Consider the following 8,263-nt stretch of genomic DNA (forward strand, 5'->3'; position numbering starts at 1 on the left):
GCAGAGGATCCCATGGTCTTAAACTCCTAATTGGATTATAAAAATCACGGTCTTGAGCTCCCACTGATACCAAATGTGAATTCACCTAGAGGGGGGGTGAATAGGTGAAGGTAGTGGAATATAAAAACTTATGCAGAAATAAAAAAGTTATCAACAAGAGACAATTAAAATTGTAAAGATAACACAACAAATTATAGTGGTTTGGCCAAAACTTGCCTATGTCCACTCCTCTCACCTTAGAGAGAATTCTACTAAAACAAATCTTGAGTATGAGCAAGAGAAATCGTACAAATCTTGATTGAGAGCAAGATGACTCAACACTACTCTTGATTCCGAGCAAGAGGACTCAACCAATCTTGATTCCGAGCAAGAGGACTCAAATTACTTTTGATTCCGAGCAAGAAGATTCAAACAAATATATAAAATAAAAGGTACTAAAGATTAAGATTACCTCAACCATAGTAGAGTTTGCTACCTTTTAACTTTGAAGCTTAATGCTAAGTGAAGGAGCTTGTGAGAGAGTGTGCTTTGAATGAATGCTTGAATTCTCATATGAAAGTCACTTGTATTGGAGGCTCTTAATTATGTTTTACAATGGTGTTTAGGGCTTTAAACAAGTGAATATTTATAGGCTAGATGGCTTAATTTAATTAGGAATCCAAATTAAGATCGGATTCCAAAAGCCATATGTAATCCGGTATGCTGGATTCTAATCCAGTATGCCGGATCACCTAATTTCTTTATTCAATAAAGGAATAACGGTCAAATTATAATAGCCTTTTATTGATCCAGTATACTGGATTACAATCCGGCGTGGGCTGGAAGGCTACTGCAGGTAATTTCCTGAGATTGCAACATTGATCCGGTATGCCGTTTTATGATCCGGTATGCCATTTCACCTGATCCGGTATGCCTTTTCCTGATCCGGTATACCTTTTCACGAAATTTCTATTGAAATTTGTTAAGTCCTTTATTGGACTTACTTGGATGATTCCAATTGGGTTTGGTCACATGGATTGGGTTTAATTTAAACCTCCTAAAGTCCATCTAAATGAATGCATACATGTGTGTGCATTACATCAATTGTGACTTAAAATTATGACACAACTAGATACAAGAATAAACAAGTTCTTGAGGTCTTATATCTCAAAGAGTTGCTTGAATAGAAGTATTGAAAGTAGTCCTTCACTTCACAATATTTTTTGAAATCTTTATCTTGGTGCATCAAGCTTTTACATGCTCCCCCTTATTTGATGCTCATCTCTTATGAAGTCTCTCTATATATTATAACACAGGTTAGTAAAACTAACTTATTTGTTATCATCAAAACTATAATGGGTGATGTGTGGAATTTACCCTAACATTGTTGTTGTGTGTGTGGTTCAAATTTCTGCTTGCTGGGCTAGTGGAGCTCACCCCAAGTGGAACCCTTCTTTTTAGAATGTGATGCAGGTTGTAAGATATGGGTGGATGATAAAAGACCTGGTATAGGATGTGGATGCAAAAGTTGGTCTATGACCGTTGATGCTTCTTTTACTTCTTGTTGCTTTTGATATTGTATTTTCTTGATATATGATTTCCTTTCTTTCCTTGTACTTATGAAATGACTTTTATTGTATTAACTTTAAATTCAAGGATAATCCACCTTATGTATTTATTATCATTTTAGTTTTCCCTTATAAAAACCAGTGGCCTTATTTTAAAAAGTCTTCCACTACTCCGATGTTGTTTATGATTCTCGATTGTGTGACTATGAGGTAAGCCACTACATCCGTGATCCTGGAGGCGGTTTGGGATGTTGGGAAGCATCCCAGTAGTACCAAAACCCTAGGGTGGGGATTAGGGTGCGACAACATGGTAGCAGAGCAATGATGCTTTCTATTAACTCATAGTCCAGCTGAACCTTAGGTGTACTGATTTATAATAAAGGTCCTAACAACAAACACGAACAATAGTAAAGGCACATGGAACAATGTGCATAAAACTAAACTTTGCTTGTATTGATGATCATGATTACATTATAGCAATCAACATAGATCATACTACATTGAGTGCAAACTTTCAATAAGGACAGTAAGAATAGTATAACTAAAACCCCATAGAAATAAAGAATTACATAAGGAAAAGGCCATAAGGCATTAGTGCAAACTAAAGACCCGAGTGACACCACCACTCCACTGCATAGGTACTTCTTCTATGCATACTACAACCTGTGATATCTATTATACTTGTTTATTACCTTTGTTTATTGGTATAAGTCCTTTGATAGTATTTTGCTATGGCTCACACCCGTTCAAGTAGGAGTCCATCTCCTCCGAGCGAGCAAGATGCTAACCCTTCTACCCAAGCCAATCTAGACGTGGCAACTGTATTGGGAGATTTGCTGTGAAATATGCAACAAGAGAATCGATCATTCATGCAGACCTTGGTTACTCAGTTATTGACTATTTGTAAGAGAGAGAAAGGTATCCAGTACCTCCGATAATCGAGTGGGTTGATGACTCCAAGTTGACTGAAAGGTTCCAGAAGCATAAGCCCTCCACTTTTACAAAGATGATGGCTAACTTCTTCTATTCAGCACAATGGATAAGGGACATGGAGAGGATCTTCGAGGTACTTTGATGTGCGAACAAAGTCAAATTCAGGTGTGCAGTCTTTCAATTTAGAGGCGAGGCTAATTCTTGATGGCAGTCAACCAAGGAGAACGTTAGGGGACTGTATCCTAACCCTACATAGGGTCAATTCACAGAGATTTTCTTGGGAAACTACTTTCCTCAGAGCTTTCATGATCAAAATGAGGCTGGGTTTATGAGCCTGACCCAAGGACCCAAGTGAGTCCTTAAGTACCAGCAGTTTTCAAAGAGCTCTTCTATTTTGCTCCCATGCATATGAAACCTGATGCTGTCAAGGCTAAGAAATTTGAGAAGGGGTTGAGACCTAGAATTAGCACATCTGTGGTGTTGTACAATCTCCTCTCTTATGCACGCGTGGTCCAGGCCACCAAATTGATTGAGGACAAACATTGAGAGAACTACCGTGCTCTCAAGATGGCACGTTAGAGGCCAATGGTGTTCCCAGATTCTAGGGGACCAAGTGAGGCACATAAGAGGGCATACCTCAGCTCAACTTAAATACAAACCAGTATACCAGAAGTGGACCAGACGTTCCAGTCATCCCGTCCTATAATTGCATCTTAGCCGATTGGACAGGACATCTGTTGCTATAGGTGTAAGCAACTAGGGCACACGCCCAAGAGTTGTCGGCATTGCAAGCCCGTGAACACACCATATATACAACCCCTGTTGAACATTGTTTTTGTATTTAGTTGGATCATAAGTCTAGGAGCTGCCCACAAGGATAAACCCAGTTATGGTGGCAGGTACATCACGTGACTTGCTATACATGTTTATGCTTGTAATTGTATTTATATATATGTCTAGCATGAGGACTATTTTAGTTACGTGCAAGATAACTTTACCTGCTTGTGTATCATTATTACCTGTGCATGTTTATTGATGTTGGGTGTGAATTTTACTATTTAGAGTTTTTGTGTTGATTATATATTATATCTAGTGTTAGTATGGTTAGTACGATCGGGAATGATGTGAGACTGGAACTGAATAATTTGACAAAACTTTACTCAACTATAGGTAAGAGTGGAGTAATAGGTCACCGATGCGTTCTCCCCGTATTGGGAGTGAACAATAGAAGACTCCATCAAAATTCCAATTCATTCTAGAGTTGAGTTAGGTGTTGGAGAATCAGAAGTGAAAGTCTTTAGAGCAAAGGCCTTGTGAGAAAAGTAGTACAAACCAAACCTTACAACCCAAATAATGGAAGTGTAATACTGGGCGTGGTACAGAGGATTAGTTGGACATTTTATTTCCTTAAGGTTTGTGTCTGAAGATCAAAACCCCCTGCCTCTTGTATACGCTAACCTTTGACCCAATTGAGCATGGGATCATCTTAAACCACATCCTTAGAGGTGACGTGGTTCTGTAAGAAGGAGAGGTTGTGAATCGTTGACCATTAACATACAGAACTGTCACTGCCCCACCTTGTGGTAGAGTCCATGACGTATTCCAGGTATAATGCTGAAATGAACATCTCAGATTTTACTCACGCCTCGACTCAGAGATCACCTGAACTGATTATCGCCTTGAACTATAAAGAGAACTTGGAGAGAGACTGGGGTACTTGTCAAGGAGCATTGGGGCTAAGCCTTGAAGAGGAGATGAAAGGGTGGTCGAAGCATCCTCACCTATTCGGATCCCCAGGTATGTCAAATTTCAGGGATGAAATTTCTTTTAAGGTTGGGGGAATGTTATACCCGTGCCCAATGTACACCCTAAATTTCCAAGCTAAATTGATTTTCTATTGGTAGATGTTGTGATGCTGCCAACGGTCAACACCTGTGACCTTGGGTCGTGGCAGTCAAGGGGATAACTAGAATAAAAGGATGGAATTCGGTTTGATGGGCGATGTGACCGCACGAAGGTGAGCATTTAATCCTTAAATATCATGTGTGCATGCTCCCTTTGAAGTACTCGAAGTACGGGACAAAGCCAGGGATGTTTGGAGTGAAAAATAACCCATCTTTGCTTGCGCGGTTTATCATATGGTTTTAGGTACTGAGTAAAACCACCCATAATACCACCTAGGCTAAAATAACTGTAAATTGAGTGATTTGTTGTGGTCCCACTTACCTTCGGAAATGTGTAAGGGACTGGTGTCCCCATACCTTGTGGACCCCATCCACAACCTTTTCTCTTCTTGTGGGACCAATAGGTGGACCCATTTAACCATTATAGCCCAATAATGGGGTTTGACCTATTTCTTATCCAACCAAATGGACCTTAGGAAGGGCTTAAGTTATAAATAGGAGCTTGCATTCCCTTAGCCATTTCATTCCTCCTCCAACCAAAAACGTGGGAAGAAGGGAAAGAAGAGAAAGAAATAAGAAAGGAGAGGAGAAGAAGGAAAGAAGGAAGGGAAGAAGAATAAGGGAAGGAAGGGATCCCTCACTGTCCGTCCCTCAAAGCTCATCTCATCCCATCCTCCCCTCTTTAAGGCCAAGCTAAGAGAGGAAGCTATGGAAGGAAGGAGTGAAGAAGGTGAAGGGACTAGGGAATTGGCTGAAGATTGAACCCACATCCCTTAGTGGCCAAATCGTGGAACTCCTTTCATTGGTAAGGTAAGCCATTAACACCTCCTCCCCCTCCCTCTTTGATCGATTTTATGGTTTGGGAACTTGGGGTAATGGGAAGACCTTGACCTAGGGTTCCACTTGGAACCCAAGGATCGATTGAAACTTCTACCTTATGCCTATATGGGGTCAATAACCTCTATACATGACCCCAAAGACTCATCCTTGAACCCTACTAGTAAAACCTAGAGTTTCGCCAGGGGTTCTCCCATTGAATCCTTTAGTTTAATGGAATTAACAGGATCTTGGGACCCTATAAGACCATAGGGTAGCTCCCCTTTGAAGCCCTAAAGCCCTCAAACCCTTGGGAGATGAAATCCTAGGTGAAAAACCCCAAAATCTTGTACTTAGTATTGGGTGGTTTTATATACGGTTTCATATTCTGGGTAAAACCACCCATAAAACCGCCAGGGCTTATGGGCCTCTGTTGGGAGTGGTTTTACCTATGGTTTATGAATTGGGGGTAAAACCACCCATAAAATTGGCCATCCCCAGAACTGCTGACCACTTGAACGCTGCCCGCTGTTTTGACTATAACATGGTTTACACATATCATATTGAAGCGATTCAAATTGAGCTGTAAACTAGGCTCAAAGGGATACAATTAATATGAAGAAACCTTGGACCAAATCAGTGGGAAAGGCCCTTGAAAGTGAACCCAAACACTGAGGTTGTGTTTTGATAGCAACTTTAGAGCAGAATTTTAACCCGGTGGCCTCACCCACGTCGTGGCTATTTGAGTAGGACTTGTTAAATTTTAATGGGACAATTACAACCTAAGGTGCTCCTAATTATAATAATTAAGTGACCTATTATGGTGCCAAGGTCTACCTTTGATGCCCCTAAACCCCCCTTTCCCCTCATTGGTTTTGGATTAGAAAACTTTAGAAATTGAAGTTGGACCTTGGGATTCCACTTGGAACCCAAAGGGTGACCTTGGTTCAGTGTTGGACTTCATTAGTAAGGCCTTGCCTCTATGTCAAACCCTAAAACTCCCATTCTTGCAACCTTATTGCTGAGTTTGGCTTTCATTACTCAAAACCCTAGAATGTGATCTTTGGGAGTTCAATCACTTAAATTCTCTAGACCCAATGAATTGAATGATGTAACTAGGCCCTAGTGGACCCTAGGACACCCTTTCCTTGTCCTTGAGACTTAAATATCCAAGTGGGACCAATTGGGTTAAAGAACACCTTCAAAATTTGTATCTTGCCTTGATCAAATGCATCGATGGATGCAAGGACCTGCTTGAAACTCCCCTTGGATTTGATGAATCCTGCATAGGCATATTGGATCGGAGGCAAGGCCGGATGCAAGGCCTTGCCTGCAACTGGGATTGCATCCGATGCTACCCGAAAGGCCTGCAACCTATGTAATTTATGGGGTTTCCCTAGGGGACCTTCCCCCACCCTTTCTAACACTCTTCTACACTATCCTAGGCTTTATTAATTGTGTGAGGAGAAGCACTTAATGGACATCAAACGATGAATCAAATCAATGGAACACAAACTATATTATGAGTGGGGGTTGGACGTTGTCTTTACCTTAAGTGTTTCTATGCTTACATGATATGTCTGATGCATTCCTGTTATTTTGCATATTTCCTGCACGATGCGTGTTTGAATTGTTTAACTATGAATGTGTTCTTGTGTATGCTTGATGGTTATATGTTATTTTTGTGATTGGAAATGGATGAGATGATGTTGTGGTTTATCTAATGCCTTCATCATATTTTATAATTGGTCTATCATATGCCGTGTCATACTGGTACCCGGGTGATAGACGGTATGGGACATCGATGCACCTAGAATACCTCTCGATACGATAGTTTCATATAACATTTTACATATTGGGTTTGTAAAAAGGTGATTAAAAGGGGTTTGGGTGGTAAATGTGTTAATTCCTACACCATGATTGCCTAAATGTGATAAAAGAGATATGGGTGGTAGATGTGTTACTTCCTACATCGTGATCGCCTAAATGTAATAAAAGGGATACGGGTGGTAGATGTGTTACTTCCTACACCATGATCACCTAAATGTGATAAAAGGGATACGGGTGGTAGATGTGTTAATTCCTACACTGTGATCACCTTAATTGGTAAACCAGCCCGGGTGTACGATGGGTGAATTCTGGAACCATGGTTGGGTTTATCAGAGGTTTGCCAAGACACCGATGAGTATCCATGATCGATAGGCTTCCACACGTAGATAGGGTCATTATTGTTGGGTGTCTGACGGGTAAATTCTAGAACCAGGGATAATGCCTACTGCATTGTAGATAATTTCTTGGCATGCATGCCCTGCATCGTAATTCATTGTGCATCCTATATCATGATTCATATTGCATTTTGAGCTGTTGCATATGATGCATGGCTACAAATTGGATCTGATGTGCGAGTCATCATTGGTTGAATGGGACATCAATGATGTTCGTTTATCAGGTTCGGCTTGCAGTCAAGCAATTGTTGTTGTGTGTGTGATTTAATTTTCTACTCATTAGGCTAGTGGAACTCACCCCACGTGGAACCCTTCTTTTTAGAATGTGATCTAGGTTGTACGATACCGGTGGATGATAAAGGACCCGATAAAGGATGTCGATTCGAAAGTTGGTCTATGACCGTTGATGCTTCTTTTACTTCTTGTTGCTTTAGATATTGTATTTTCTTAATGTATATTTTCCTTTCTTTCCTTGTACTTATGAAACGACTTCTGTTGTATTAACTTTAAATTCAAGGATAATTCACCTTATGTATATATTATCACTCTAGTTTTCCCTTATGAGAACCAGTGGCCTTATTTTAAAAAGTCTTCCACTACTCCGAAGTTGTTTATGATTCTCGATTGTGTGACTGTGAGGTAAGCCACTATATCTATGATCCTGGAGGCGGTTTGGGATGTTGGGAAGCATCCCAGTCATACCAAAACCCTAGGGTGGGGATTGGGGCATGACAGAGCAAGTCCTAGGTTAGAAATGGGCTGAAAACCTCTCTTCTCCATGAGCTCCTAGCTCCTAGCTTGGATCTCCAGCTGGTTGAGTGAGGTTTGCACACAAGAG

This window comes from Telopea speciosissima, unplaced genomic scaffold (assembly GCF_018873765.1).
Source record: "Telopea speciosissima isolate NSW1024214 ecotype Mountain lineage unplaced genomic scaffold, Tspe_v1 Tspe_v1.0023, whole genome shotgun sequence".
NCBI lineage: Eukaryota > Viridiplantae > Streptophyta > Magnoliopsida > Proteales > Proteaceae > Telopea > Telopea speciosissima.